The 16221-nt window shown below is 32.8% G+C and overlaps 1 protein-coding gene across 6 annotated transcripts in view; it reads left to right on the top strand.

Annotated features, from left to right (window-relative positions):
• The window catches only part of FOXP2 (forkhead box P2), a 547280-nt gene that overhangs the window by 61400 nt on the left and 469659 nt on the right, over nt 1–16221 (top strand). For all 6 annotated transcript variants that reach the window (XM_032871040.1, XM_032871025.1, XM_032871034.1 and 3 more), the window contains one exon: nt 5502–5646. The gene's annotated coding sequence lies outside the window, so the exon portion shown is untranslated. The remainder of the gene's footprint in view (nt 1–5501; nt 5647–16221) is intronic.

Here is a 16221-nt window from a genome sequence, read left to right as displayed (position 1 = left end):
TTGGATATACTGGTTTTGATTTTACTTTCCATGAAATGCAGAGGATTACTTCAGCAGTCTTTATAGAGAGATTTATCATTTAAAATACATTGGCATATGACAGGATTTTCACAAAAACCTGTAATTTTGTTTTGAGTTCTAAATTTTAATGTTGATTTAAAACTTCAGAGCAGGTATTTAAAGCCAAATATTTTATTTGACTGCCTTAATGTGGTTTGTCTAAATGTGTTTTCTACAGAATAAGTCAAATAATGACTTGGTAGTTCTCCATGACACATATTTTTGACAGGCTTTTTTAGAGCTTGAAAGTAATGGTAATAAAAATTATTAAAAATAATTTCTAAGAAAGACACATGAGTAAGACATATTCTGTTTTCAGTAGTTTTTAATTTCATGTGAGAAATTGGATGTATGGATAGCTGGTAGATTAAGTGAATGGTTTTCAACAGAAGCTGGTGAGAAAGTGCTATGTGGGTTGATTACTCTGGCTAAGAAAACAAGGGAGTACTTCATGGAGGTGATGGTAATTGAATTGAGGCTTGAAAGGTATAGTACAATTTGAACAAATAGAATTTGAGAGAGGCAGTCTAGAGCAGATTGAGACTTTAAAGGCTGGTAAAGGCAAGCATGTAATGTTTGGTTCTGTTCTGGAATGTAAGGGAGACTAAGAGGAACAATATACGGGAGAGGCAGATTAGATGGATGAAAGGCCTTAGGTTTCAGGCTAAGAAGTTTTGGTTTATTTGGTAGATATTGAGGAACCCCTCCTGTTAAATGACACTAATTGATATACTAGTAAGAAAAGGTGCCAGGGAAATACTTGCATGATTTGAAGTCAAAGTTATTGAATTTAGGTATTAATGTGTTCTAATCCTCCCCCTATGTCAGTCTAAAAGATTATAAAAACATATATTTGGAAAACCTTGTCAGATACGGTATATTCTCCAAGTATTAATGGTAGGAGAGGTGTTTGAAGATATTTCTGGATGTGAGGGCTATGAATTTGAAATTGTCATTGGAGAAACAGAAAGAGGACTGTCATTGTAGAGGTGGAAGGGACATTGTTTTTAGAATGCTTTATAGAGACATCTTTTGGTATATATTTAAGAAAACTTGAGTACTCTTAAGTAAAGAGAAGGTTTGAGATATAATTCTGAAGATCTGTAAGCCATTATTAATTTGAAGAAGGGTCAGAACCAGAATATTCAAGTGAAGATGTTTAAGAGGCAGCAGAGGATAAAGAGCTGAGTCAAAGAGAGAATGGAAAATTGCACTCACAGGCTGTTTTAGATAATGAAATTAAATAGCAAGCATTTCTTACCATGTAAATGGGTAATATACAAGAAGATTTTTTTTTTACTGGTTGGTCAGAACACAGACTACTCTTTTAAGAAACCATGTTATATATGGCTTTTAGGTCATAGTCTAGCCGTTCAGTTTGACCATGAGGTCAAAAAGGGGTGGTCCATCACCCTTACAGAGCTTGTGAATATTATTTATTAATATTTACCATTTTAAAAAAAATATGAATCTTGTCAGATCTTAAAAATTGAATCTTCTATGTCTCTGTCTCTGTCTCTCTCACATACACACATGCTTTTCCAGCCTGTCTTGAAAATTCACATTTGGGAAGACTAAGCCTGCATTCTTATACAACAAATGAAGTAGCAAATACAGTCACCTAAGGGGGGTTAAACACCACCTCTTTAGAGACTTTACCCCAGAACCCTACAATTTTGTTTTATCTTGCACCTGGCTGCTTTATAGTTTTATTTTTGGGTATTCTGTGAAAACATATTTGGAAAACTTTGTCAGGTTGGGTGTATTCTGCAAAGATTAATGGTGGGAGAGGTGTTTGAAGATATTTGATGGATGCAAGGGCGATGAATTTGAAATTGTCATTGGAGAGTTGGAAGAAGGACTATCATTATAGAAGTGGAAGAGATGTTATAGAATCATTGAATATTTAAGAGAACTTGATTGCTCTTTTGTGAGTGATAATTTTTGATCTTCATGATGTATTTGTCTACCATATTATTATTCCTAGTAATATTTGCCTTGAAACCTAACCACTGCATGTAATAACTTTTAAAAAATGAGATTTGCTTAGATTACAAATGAGATAGCAGGAATAGATTCCCTGTCATTCTAGTAGGCTTGGATATACCCCCCGCTCCCCACCCTTGCCTTCTGTTTCCTGTAAATCCTCCACAGGACTTCATTCTTCATTCCCTCCTTAACTGTTGGTTGTTTCCTGGGCGAGAAAGAATATTACCAGGTTCACATTTCAGAAACCAAACAAAAAAGTGAAAAACACTTAGGTTGTGTTGTGGAGTGTGGTTAGAGGGAGTTAAGACTGGAGGAAGGAGAATGAATATTCAGTAGGAACTTTAAATCTGAGGGTCAGGAGAGAGGTGTGGACTGGATTATATGTGTTTGGGAATCACTACCAACACGTAGAGGTTAATGCTGGAAGTGGAGTGCCTGTTAAGGACAGAAGAGGAGTAGAATGAAGTCTTGGAAAAAGTGACACTGAAGGGGTAACTGTAAGAATAGGACTAGCAGACACTGAAAAAAGGTCTGAGAAATAGAGGAATCCATCCAGAAAGAGGGGTGTCATGTAAGCCTAAGGGAGAGTTTTAAGAAGGAAGATATGAAAAATTAGCTGAGTGAATGCAAGAAGTTCAGCAAACCCAAGAATTAAGAAATTCACATTTGGATTTGTCAGCTAGGAGGTGATTCCTATACTGATTATAAGATGTTTAACTTCCAGGATGTGAAGATTTAGTAAACCTTTGACTATCTGTATGAATTTGTTAATGTGAAAAGAATGGAATTTTGTTTGTTTGAATCCCAACAAAACATTTTTGTCACATAATAACATCATAAAAGAAAAGAAAAACAAAAATGTGTTGATAAAAAAATAATCAAATGATGAATTAATAATAAATTAATGATACTTTTAGTATCATTTAGTGTTATATTTTAGTGAATATGTAAAGTTATCATCTAAACTGGAATACTTGTAAGAAGGAAAGGGTAACTATGAGTAATTTTAGTACATATAAACCTTATCTATCCCAGGTAATCAAGGAGGAATGCTCACCTTGATTGTAGTTCATGTTTATTGAGTGCTAGATATATGCCAGACACTGAGATGAGTTCGTTACCAGTTTATATGATTTAATGACTAAGGTTTTGGTTGTCAACATTCATAATTCTGTCTTTGTATATACTGAATTTACTGACAGAAATGCTGTATATAATTTTGATGACCTTATAGAACTTAACTCTTTATTTAAAAAACAAAACAAAACACAAAAATTGGTACTTACTCTATGCCAAATTATGTCCTAGGGAATGGAGAAATGAAGATGATTAATACATGGTTCTCATTGTTAATGATCTACCAGTATGATTGAGAAACTCTGAGAACAGAATTGCAGTATAATGTGGTAAATATCATGTTGAATATTTTGTAAGGGCCACAACTTGTATTTTATACATTATGTCCTGTCTTTTTTAAGGTTAAGTTTAGAGTGTTTTTGAACTTTGTAAGGTAGAGTTTGCTTTTTTGTTGAAAAAAAAAAATCACCAATGAAAAAGACAAGGTATAGCTAACTGTGTGTTTAAGTGGGGTTTTCGCTATCATGGAGAGTATGTTCTGTGTTTGTGCACACGTGTATGTGTGTGTGTATGTGAGAGAGAGAAAGAGATCAGTTCTGTATCACAAAGGGATACATTTCCATATCTATAATGTAATTTTAGCCACACTCAAGCTATATTCTGTGAAGGGTCTGGCATATTTCTCTGACACATCTGGTAGATATGTGTGGCATTAATTAGCATAGGTATTGCTATAAATGACATGTCAGTCCAAAACAACAAAAAGTATTTGTTACTGATGTCAATCATTCATCCTTTGTCAGTTCAAAAGGCTTCCCTAAAGGAATGCACATTGATCTTCACTGATCCAAAATACAGCAAAATCATTTCTGTGTTCTAGAAACAAAAGTGGAACTACCTGTGTTTGAAAAGCCGTATGGAGATACTCGAACAAAAAGTGTGCATTTATAAATTTGAGTAGTAAGACTGTTAAATTAGACCAAGATTAATTGAATCTTTTGAAAAGAAAACAGGGTTTTCTGTAATCCTAATCTTGTTTTGAGTGTTTTCTTCCTCAAAGCCTTAATTTTTGGGAGCTTAATTCGTGTTTTTGTTTCACCTTGAAATAATTTTGAGGTATGCCAAGTAAATGATTACAAGTATCCCTTACAATGTTTAAAAACAAAAGTGATCACACAGGTATCAATTTGTGACTATATTGATGTCTGAAAGAGGTACTCTTCTGTCTACACATATCTGGTTTTGTGGTTGGCTATTCTGGTATAGATATCGATGGACTTTACTACAATCCCATCACATTTATCTTTTTGTAATTATAATCACAAGTGTAAAACTCATATTTCTAAGCAAAAACTGGCTTTAAAGGACACATTTCCCCCCCAAAATCTATATTTTATTTACAACTCTTTTCCAAAAGCTCCCCCTACATTCTAATTTATTATTAAATGGAGAGCAATATGAATGACTTTAAGATAAGGCAAGAGAGTGTGGTCTAGGGTGTGGTACAGTTGAAGACATTTATCTTAATATTTCATTTTAATGAGGCAGAAAATATCCAATATTAGAAAACTATAATTTGATAACGTTTGTAGAATACAATTAATTCTCCTAAAATTATGAATGTTCATACCACCAAAGGGCAGATAACCACACGTCACATTTCTGTGTCCTTGTTAAGGGTTGTATGTGTTATATTTTTACATCTTACAGATTTGCTAGAGAATTAACATGAAATGGGATTTAGGATGTACGCATGTTATACACTTTAATTTGATCAACATGCTTTGTTTAAATAGCAGTTCCTAATCTTTGTCCCATCTTTAAAATTTTCACTCCAGATCTCTTGCTCTGCTTACAGATCCTCTGCTATCTGTTTCCAGTCTGTCTCATGCTCTTGAAATCATCTTTTTTTATTATTCCATTAAAATTTTTAAAAATGGATTTTCCTTTACACTTTTCTAATCATCCTGTAATTCTTTAGCTCTAAGACATTAAAATGAATGAGTAAAAATATTTGATACCTAATCGTCTCTGCCAGTCCATTCAAACTCATGGATTTGCAAAATTATGTTAAAGTCTTTTAAAAATACATTTGAGTAGGCTTTTGTAGTCATTTGGATTTTGAATATTAATTTTCTCTTGCTATGCTGCTTAGCCATAAAAATGAAAAAGAAGATAGATGTGGGTTTCTTTTAGTGGTGTTAATTTAAAGTACTTGATTTATTTATTATAATATTCAACAATGGCAGTTCCTATTTTCTCTGTTCACATCAAATCCAACAGAAAATAATGAGAAGCCCCCCCCCCCACCAGCACAGTAAGAAAAAGTTTGATGCATTTTGTAATAATTGATTAAAAGTATAATTTCCCCCTAGATCAAACAAATAATAGAAGTCTGTTGAAGCTTTGTCCTGACCTATTCTGGAAGTAGAAGAATACCCTGGAGAAAGGAGCATTGTAAGCACAAAGAATAAGACTCCTCAATCCTGGGAGAGAGAATTAAAGTCTAACCCTCCAAATGTAAGTCATCTGTACTCTCTATTTTCCATCCCTAGTTTTTGTTGGCTATTCAGGTATTAGGAGAGAAATATGTAATAAAAATATTTGGATTTTTTTCTGTATAAAATATACAGGTGTTTTGCTTGGTAACTTTAAATTCCTATTTGTGTTAACATTTTCTAAATAGTAACATAAGGTAATGCTTTGCAATAATAATATTTAATGCAAAATGGATTATTTTTATTTTATCTTCTGGCAGAGAACTGGTAAGAATTTTGAGAGTATTCTGATGAAAAGAAGGTAAATTCCTTTGATTTAATATCTGCAATTGTGCCATCATAATCCCTTTTTGCTCTAAACTTTAGTTCTTTCTTTTTCTTTTATATTTCTTTATATCTGAGAATAAGACTATCTTAATATATCTATTTAAATCCACCTTCCAGTAAAAGAGACATTAAGTCCTTTTTTTCACTTCACATAGTGAAACTGAATTGGAATGAATTTGTATCCATAATCCACTATAAAAATATATAAATTTTGTCAGCTCAGTGTCCTGGAAAGACTGATTCCCTATCTTGTTAGGAAGAACTTAAAAGATGTGTTTTTGTGATTATAAAGACAGAATTCAGTTGTGGTTTAGAAATTGGTAGAAAGATTGATAATCAAAGACAATACTTGTTTTGAGACAGTTATTTGGAAGAAATTTCTTGGCAATCACAACTTTTATCTGAAAGGTGATTTAGTGCATCATCCTTGTGATAAGGCACTTGATACATTGTATAATGGCTTAACTGCCAGAAATCTGACTTTTGCATACCAGTTGATAACCCTTCTCACTCTTCAGTGAAAGAATCAGTGAAAGAGTATTGATTTGATTTTTAAAAGTCTGAAGCATGAAAATCAATATTTATTAGAGTTGGGTACAACCAGATTATATGTTTCCCCACCCCAGTTACCTTAAAAATTGAAACATGAATTTGTATAGGTCTTGAATGTGATACTCTTATTGATATAGCATCTGACGAAGTTGTCAAAGTAGTCTGTAGTAAGAAATCTTCAAAATATCTAGGTTCACATTTAATCTTTTGTTTAGAACATCTGATAGAGCCTTGAAACACTGTGGCCATTCCTGATAGTCTATAATTATAAGTTAGGATTTTTTAATTTAGCTGAATCCATGTATAAAAAAAGAAATTTTTGTTTATGGTCTTAGATAAATTTTTCTATCATTGAACTCGATAGTGATGCCTTGGAGAAACACTACAAACATTATTATTCCTTTCACTGACATGAGACAATTGCTCCTCATTTATAACTTTAGTATTTGTTATTGAAAAGTATTGCAAGATTTTTAAAAAGTTATTTAAATTTGATGAGTGAGTAGTGAATTCTTATTTACAAGTTTGAGGTTGATGAAGGATTAGAAAATATTATTTACAGAAAACTTCTGTGATCCTCTACTCTACAGCAATGAAAATAGATAAAAGTATAACAACAGTAACTTGGTTGAATTCCATAAACATAATGTTGAGTAAAAAAACCTAAACATGTATGTATGAGTTCTTCTTTATAAAGTTCCAGAACTAGAGTATAGTGTGTAGGATGCAAAAAGTTATTACAACGAAATTATAGATAATAGTTAAATCCTAGGTAGGTACTAGAAACTAGGGTGGTTTCTTGGAGCTTCTGGTATGTCAGCTGCGTTCTGTTTTTTCACTAGGCTGGTGGTTGCATGGGTATTTATGCTATGAAAAGCCATTAATGAAAAGCTAGGTGTGTCTCTGCTAAGATCAGGTACAAGGCAATGAGTCCTTACCATTCCTGTTTAATATTATACGGGAATATACTTAATATTATACTGGAAGTCCTAGCGAAGGTAGTAAGATAAGAAAAGGAAATAAAAGGCAATACAGATTGGGAAGGAAGAAATACAACTGTAAATTTGCAGATAACATGATTGTCTATGTAAGAAATCTCAAAAAATCAACCAAGGAAAACCTCCTGTAACCAATAAACGATTTTAACAAGGTTGCAGAAAACAAGATTAATATACAAGTCAATTGCTTTTCTGTGTACCAGCAATGAACAAGTGGGTTTTGAAATTAAGAATACAGTACCATTATATTAGCACCAACAAAGCAGAAACCCAAGTATAAATCTAATTATGTGTGTGTGTGTGTGTGTATTAGGAAAACTATAAAAATTCTGATTAAAGAAAATCAAAGCTCAAGATAAATGGGGAGATATTCCATGTCCCTGGAAAAACATACACAATATATGGTTATAATGTCATGTCTTCCTTTCTTGATCTATGTATTCAATATAATCCCAATAAAATCCCAAGTTATTTTGTGAATATTGATAAACTGATTCTTAAGTTTATATGAAAAGACCAAAGACTGTAAATCACCAATGTAATATTGAAGAAGAGGAAAGTTAGAGGGCTACACTTGCTGACTTCAAGACTTTGTATAAAGCTACAGTAAGCAAGATGGTATGATATTGATGAAAGAATAGATAGATCATTGGAACATGAAGAAGGAGAGCCCAGTAATAGACCCCACAAGTATAACCAACTGATGTTTGACAGTTATAAAGGCAATTCATTGGAGAAAGGACCGTTCTTTCCAAAGTGGTACTGGAACAATTGGACATTCATATGCAAAAAAATCTAGACTCAAACCTTACACCATTTACAAAAATAAATTCAGAATGGGTCATGGGGCTAACTGTAAAATGAAACATTTAAAAACTGTTGGAAGATAACATAGAAGAAAATCTAAGTGGCCTTGGGCTTTGATATGACTTTTTAGATAAAATGGTCAAAGTGCAATTCATGAAAGAAAAAAATGAAAAATTGGACTTCATTGAAATGAAAAACTTACACTCTAAGGAAAACACTGCTAAGAGAATGAAAAGTCACAGACTGGGAGAATATATTTAATAAAACCCATGTCTGTTAAAAGACTTGTATCTAAAATATACAAAGAACTCAACAATAAGAAAGCACATAATTCAGCTAAAAAGTGAAAAGAGCTTTAAATAGAGTTAATGAAAGAAGACATAGAGATGGCAGATAAGCGTATGAAAAGATGCTCAGCATTTATTTCATTAGGGAATTGCGAATTAAAACAATGAGATACCACTGCATACCTATTAGAATGGCTAAGATCCAAAACACTGACAGTACCAAGTGCTGTCAAGGATGTGGAGCATCCAGCACTCTCATTCATTGTTGGCAAAGTGATATAGCTACGTTGGAAAACAGTTTGGTGGATTATTAGGAAGCCAGACATGCATACATGCATATTACCGTGCAGTCTGGCTATTGCAGTACTCGGTAATTACCCAAATGGGTTGAAAACTTATGTCCACATGAAAATTTGCAGGAGAATGTTTATAGAAGCTTTATTCCTAATTGCCTAAACTTGGAAGCAGCCAGTATGTTGTCCTTCCATTGGTGAGTGAATAAACTAGCTGTGATATATACATTCAATGGACTCTTCAGTGATAAAGAGAAATGACCTATTAAGCCACAAAAAGACATGGAGGAAACATAAGTGAATGTTACTGAGTGAATGAAGCCATCTGAAAAGGCTACATACTGTATGATTCCAAATATGTGACGTTCGGGAAAAGGCAAAACTGTGGAGACTGAGAAAAGATCAGTGGTTTCCAGGGTTGAGGGGAGGGACTGATGAATAGGTGGATTTTTAAATTTTTACTTATTTATTTTTGAATAGGTGGGTCTTTAGAGTAGTGAAACTGTTCTGTATAGTAACGTAAGTGCAGATACAGGACATTAAAAATCCAAAGAGCTGTACAACGCTAACAGTGAACCCTAATGTGAACTCTGTACTTTAGTTAATAACAGTGCTTTAATATGAGTTCATCAGTTGTAGAAAATGTACCGCATTAATGCAAAATGTTAATGATAGTAGAAACTTCATGTATTCTGGAGATAGGGAAGAGAATGTATATGGGAACTCTGTGCTTTCTGCTACACTTCTCTGTAAATATAAAACTGCTCTAAAAAAATAACATCTTTCAGATAATTTTTTGCAAATCTGATATAATTTAAAAGATTAAAAAGCAGTCTCAGTGATTCTGTTAATTAGAATTTTGAGAAAAGGTGAGATAACTTCAGATTTGATCTGTGTACTCTGAATATTCAAAGTTAAAAAGATATAATTTAAAATCAATATTTTGTGATCTCACAAAGCAGTGTATTTTATTTGGGGGAAGTGCTAATGTCCATAAAGTCAGTCTTCTATACTTGAATATATTTAGTAACATTTTATGACAATTTATTTATGTAGCCTAAACTTGTCTTTATTTTAAGGTAGACATTTCAGTTTTGATTTTAAGAATAGATATTTTTTCAATAATATACCCCAACCTCATTCTGTAATAATGAAATACTCATCTTTATTGAGGCGTTCATAGCTTCTTTCCTTAAATTTAATGCATTTTATGCAGTGGTCTATCATCCTCAGAAATGCTTTCTTACTTAAGTGGGACTTTAATTTGTTAATTTTAACATTAGTATGTTGTAAAAGAAATGGAAAACACAGATGCTCTTTGTATTCCTTTTTTGAATACAAATTTTCAAATACAGATTCAGTTTAAAAATACCAGATAGAGACTTCTTCCTAGTCCCTTTTTAATTTTTTCTTTCCTATTTCTTTCTTCCCCTCTTCCTTTTTCCATTCTACTTTCTCCTTTCTCTCTCAGTATATTCTATTATTTAATTTTCTAAGGAGTGAATATAATCTTATTTAACTAGTTGACATTAACAGAAACCAGGAATTTATTATTCATAAAAATGAAATAGAAAAATCCCCCTTTTCTTCAGATTCTGGATATAGCTAGGCTCAACACAAATGTCTAGGGAGAATGCATCTGTTGCTATTGCATTTTTTTTGTTTCTCTGAAAACTTGGCATTTGTAATATATCTATGATTTTGATTTGTCTTGGCCAAAACCCAGATTACCAAGGAATTACATTTTGAACATATTCAACTAAGAATTATCTTTGTAGCAACTTTTCCTTTGCCATATTGAAATTTTGGGAATAAAATCAGATTTTGTTTCAGAAACCAGCTATGTTTCTTCAGAGTGCCAGAATGATTTTTTTTTTTTATGTTAAAGAGACACAAAGCAATACTTAAAATCTAAAACTTATTTTAAGCATACCGTGTAGGAAAGAGTCCCATTTTTGTATTTGACAGACCTGGGTTCAAATGTTTGTTCTGCCATGTAATTTTTTTAATATTGATCTTGGGTAAGTTTGGTATGTGAGGAAAAAAAACAATAATTTATAGGGTTAGGTAAAGATGAAATCACCAAACACAAAAAATACCTGAACATAGCAGGTACTTAATTAATGGTAGTGGTCTCGCTCTTACTTATTTTCTATATATATAGAAGTGTGTGTATAAATAAATGTGTATATGTGTTTATATGTATGTATATGTTTATATGTATGTATGGGTTTTTATATATATATATACATATATATATATTTATCTCTGTTTCTCTTTCTCTTTCTCCCTCTATATCCCTGTATATATCTCTATCTCTATATACAGCAATGTGCAATATGTAGTCATTTATTTCACTTGTTAAGTTCTGAAGCAGAATTCTTCTGGAAAGGAAAGAGTTCTGGAATTTAGGAAATATGCATTCTGTAACCACATGGAAATATTTAAAGACTTATTATTTCTTTGTGCCCTGTATTTCTATAACTTTATATTAATGTACCTAGAATGTTTATAAAGTTTTAAAAGAAGATATAAAGAATATGTTTCCTTCATAAATTCCCAGCAGACAACAGAATTCTTTTTTTAAATCTCATTCAATGTGTAATTCAGAGAATGATGTATTAGTACATTTTGATTGGAGTTCAAAAAATGTGCATTGGTCAGTTCGAGAAGATGTATGGGCATATGGAAAATAAAATAACTTATTAATGCCTGAAAAGAGACATGTCAGTTTTAACAAGACAAAAAATGCAAGGTGGAAGTTGAGTCTTTCTGAAAAATTGATATTTGCTATGATTTAGTTTTCACTAAATAACAAAACACCTGTTTCTTGGGGCAGCTTTGTACAACTGCCTCCATAACTGATCTGAATCTTTCTAGAGTAGAAATTCAACAAAATAAAGTATTAACTCTCCATGTTCTCTTACAATAATACAGACTTTTTAGTAAAAGCAACTCTTAATATCTTAAGAAAGTAGCTCATATATCTTTCTCTGAATATCTTACCTGAATTTGTGGCTTGTGGCTTCTGAATAACTACCTTAAATTTTAACTAATTGGCTGCTCTCTGACACTGAAAGAAGGGTCGTGACAAAGAACAGAATGTTTAAAGAGGCAGAAGTGAAATCCATCGGGCATGGAAGCCTGAGTAATTGTTTTGAAGTGATTGTTATTTTTTTAAAAGGCAAAAAATAGTTAAAACTTATTTTTCCTATACCTCTTCATATTTTAAAGAAAAAGTAGTGAAGGCAAAACTTGTTGTTAAACCCAAAGTGGTGGGTAGCCTCCAAATTCTTTTGAAAGATCGGTTAGTTACCCATTGAATCTGCTTCCAAGTTAATGATGCAAAATCATATCTGGGACAAGGGCCTCAGGATTCCTGAAATGAATAATTTCTTTTAGTGGGCCTATTGGTGATCTAGTTTTGTAGAGTTGACAATTCTATCCATGCAACCACTATTACTTATGTGTCCCATTTTGATTCTAGCCCTGTGGAACAACATAAAGGAGCAACAAATTGCTCTTGAATCAGGTATCAAAGGATAGTTTGAAGGTGTATGTTCTCCCCAGATAGGTTTATCTAAAGGTCATTTCTCCTGGACGTTCTTAAATGTTTAATGATTTTATTATAGAACAACTTAAAAGACTGAAGTTCTCTTTCGGCAAATCAGAGTATACCATTTTTTCTATACATGGCCCATATTTTAGGTTTGTCCAAAAGGCATTACATTTACTAAGACTTAATATCTTTACCTTAAGTAAACATCCATCAGCCATCTCAGATAACTCAAGCTATATGAAAACCTTTGTTAATGGGCAAATTTGTTAAGAATGCTTTTCACTTAAACATGTTTTAAGTATTCTCCCAGAATCCAAAGTGATAGCTTTCTTTAAGATTTTTAAGATATTGTAGGGGTACTTGGGTGGCTCAGTGGGTTAAAGCCTCTGACTTCGGCTCAGGTCATGATCCCGGGGTCCTGGGATTGAGCCCCGCGGGCATCGGGCACTCTGCTCGGTGGGGAGCCTGCTTCCCTTCCTCTCTCTCCGCCTGCCTCTCTGCCTACTTGTGATCTCTGTCTGTCAAATAAATAAATAAATAAAATCTTAAAAAAAAAAAAAGGCTATCTGCAACCAAATCCATTTTCAAAAAAAAAAAAAAGAGACTTAAGATCCTTAAGATATTGTAAATGTTCAGAAAATAACATAGTAGGTACCTACATACCCAAATTTGACATGCTAATATCTTGTTATAATTTCTTCAGATTTCACTCTTTTTAAGAAATGCAATACCACAGCTATAGTAAAAGCTATATGCTTTCATCCTTTTCCTTTTTCTTTGTCTAAAGATACTACACTGAAGTTGGTGTTTATCTCGATTCTTTCACTTTTGTTTTCTTTTTAGTTTTTAAGGTGTTTTGTTTTGTTTTATTTTTAATTTTTATTTTGAGAAAAAGGTGGGAGAGGGGTTGGGGAGAGAGAGAATCTCAAGCAGACTCCACACTGAGTGCGGATCTGGACATCAGGCTCCATGTCACAACTCTGAGATCATGACATGAGCTGAAATCAAGAGTCATCTGCTTAACCAACTGAGCCAACCAGATGCCCCAAACTTTTGTGTGTTTTTGGTGATTTTAAAATTTATGCAGCTGGCATCGTATCAAGTCTGCCCTTCTGAGAAATTTTTTCCTTCAAAATTATATTTAGGGGATCTATCCATGTTGATATACACAGGTTTGATTTTTTAGTATTTTTAGTAAGCTTTTATTGATACACACACACACATAGTACATTTATGATTTTTGCAGTTATATGATGAAAACTGCAAAAATCATAAATTATATCTTGATGAGTTTTCACAGAATGAATGCATCTGTGTGACTAGTACCCAGCTCAAGAAGTAGCACGTTACTGGTACTGTAAGGTTCCCCATCCTCCACCAGGGAAACCTTATCCTGACCTCGCACAACATAGATGAGTCCTGTCTGTTTTTGAACTTTATATAAATGGAACAGTCTAGCATATAGTCTTGTGTGTCTGGCTTCTGTTTTTCATATTAGGCATATGAGCTTCCTCCATGTTATCGTGTCCTTCTAAATATCTATCCTAATGCTGTGTAGTATTCCATTACATAAATATGCCATTGTTTATTTCCATTTTATTTTGGGACATTCACATGTTTTCTTGTTTTTAACTGTTAGGCGTAATACTACTCTGAAGATTTGTGTGCATGCCCTTGACATATAATGTGCCTCTCTATAGTTAGGAGTAGAATTTTTGTATGACAGGGTGTCTACATCGTAATGTCAATCTAGTGTTTGCATCGTAGGTTACCTGTATCACAGTGTCAACATTAGCAGACACTTTGAGCGATCTTCTGAAATAGTTGTCAGAGTTCACCTTGTCACCATCATTGTATGGGAGTTTGAGTTTCTCCATGTCTTGCCAACACTGAGGTGGTCCTTTTCCATTTTTGCTGTTTTGGTGGGTAATAGTTAATTAGCTTTAACTGCTTTATGACATTCCATGGTTTAAATAAAGCATGCTTGCTTTAAAATCCTTTCTTGATAGATGAACATTTTGCTTTTCATTTTATACTATTTCGAATAGTACTACAGTGAATATATCTGTATCTCTTTATGCACATGCTTGACAGTTTTGCTAAGGTTATAACTTGAAGTAGCATGTCTGAGTTTTATAATGTCATGTATTTATTTTTTCAATAGACTGGTATATTTCTCTCTAATGGGGTTATACTATGAAATGGTAATTTTGGTTTTATTATAAATCATACTCCTCAAGTACAGAGAATAAATGTTGCTTATTTAAAAGGCATTACGTAAAACTTAATATCCTAGAATTTGGGGAAATATTAGTGGGGAGAGATGAAACATGCTTCCCAGCACCTGGCATATAGATAAAATAAAGCTTCTGTTACTGTTGTCACTGTTAAAATTACTCATGATTATATTGCTGTAAAATGCTCATTCTTTTTTTTTTTTTTTAAAGATTTTATTTATTTATTTGAAACAGAGAGAGAGAGATGACAAGTATGCAGAGAGGCAGGCATAGAGAGAGAGAGGAGAAAGCAGGCTCCCCGCTGAGCAGAGAGCCCGATGTGGGCCTCGATCCCAGGACCCTGAGATCATGACCTGAGCTGAAGGCAGAGGCTTAACCCACTGAGCCACCCAGGCGCCCTAAAATGCTCATTCTAATGTCCATGCAATTCATGTAAATTCTCCCACCATCCATTTAAAGGTAGCTTCCTTCAGTCTTTGAAACTTCTTTCTTTATTAGAGTTCTATTTTTACTGCATAATGAAGTTACTGCATGCATTTGATCGTGGTTTTTAATTACCCAGCTGCAAATATGCTGGAATAGTTTAGGCAGTTTATATAATTTGAAAAGTTTATATAATAGATTTACACATTTGTGACATTCTTACTGAAGATCTGATCCTGAGCAAAATGGTGATATGGAGCCCAAATTTTGCTTTATTGTTCCCATTGAGATTTATAAATAACTTGTATTTTTATGGTTTTTAGTAGATTACAAGAACTTTAATTTAGATTAAAGTAAAGTGAGGTGGGTCAACATTTGTCTCAAAGAAAGGAAACAAATCAGTTTATTTGTTGCCATTACTTTTTTTAAAAAATAATTTTCATTTCTCTCATGACAGTTTTTTCCATAATCCTTAATTAGTTTTGATCTAGTCGACCCCTAGTTTTTCTCTTAAGATGAGAAATGCATATTGCTATACAGAATCTCTTTAGTCATCCCTCTTGTTCATCATGGACGTCAGCACTGTTTTCACTAACAAATGTGTTTTGAATTGACAAACCAAAATTTAATTCAAATATGCCATGTTTGTTTTTTCAGAATAGAATTGTACATGTAAATTTTATCTAAGAGCTCAATTTTTGCCAGTTTCTTAATTTTTCAGAATTTTTTCTACTTATCTGCTTACTAGCATGCTAGTGCAAAAGATAATTTTGGTTTTCTTACACAGTATTAAAATAACATTTTTATTGCATTCCTATTTGTATGAATATTTTCTTATAGTTAAAGTCATCTGAATTTGAATTTGTCAGTTATTATTTCAAATCAAGTTATATTTGAATTTATATCTACATAGATCATGAATTTAGGTGGTTTAAAAAATACATTTTCTCAGTAGTTTCATTATAGAGTTGAATGCTAATGTAGATGCTTTTTAAATTCAAATACCTGGAAAGAGTAATTTTTGTTTTCCACTAGATTTTAAGAATCAGTGTCTAAGGCATTTCCCACTCTCATTACTTCCATGCAGTATTTCTTTAACCCTGTGTTCCCCAGT

The sequence above is a fragment of the Lontra canadensis genome, unplaced genomic scaffold, assembly GCF_010015895.1.
Source record: "Lontra canadensis isolate GAN:19392208 unplaced genomic scaffold, GSC_riverotter_1.0 scaffold2, whole genome shotgun sequence".
In the NCBI taxonomy this organism is placed as follows: domain Eukaryota; kingdom Metazoa; phylum Chordata; class Mammalia; order Carnivora; family Mustelidae; genus Lontra; species Lontra canadensis.
Note: the sequence above shows the minus strand (reverse complement) of the source record. Positions and strands in the feature narration are given on the sequence as shown.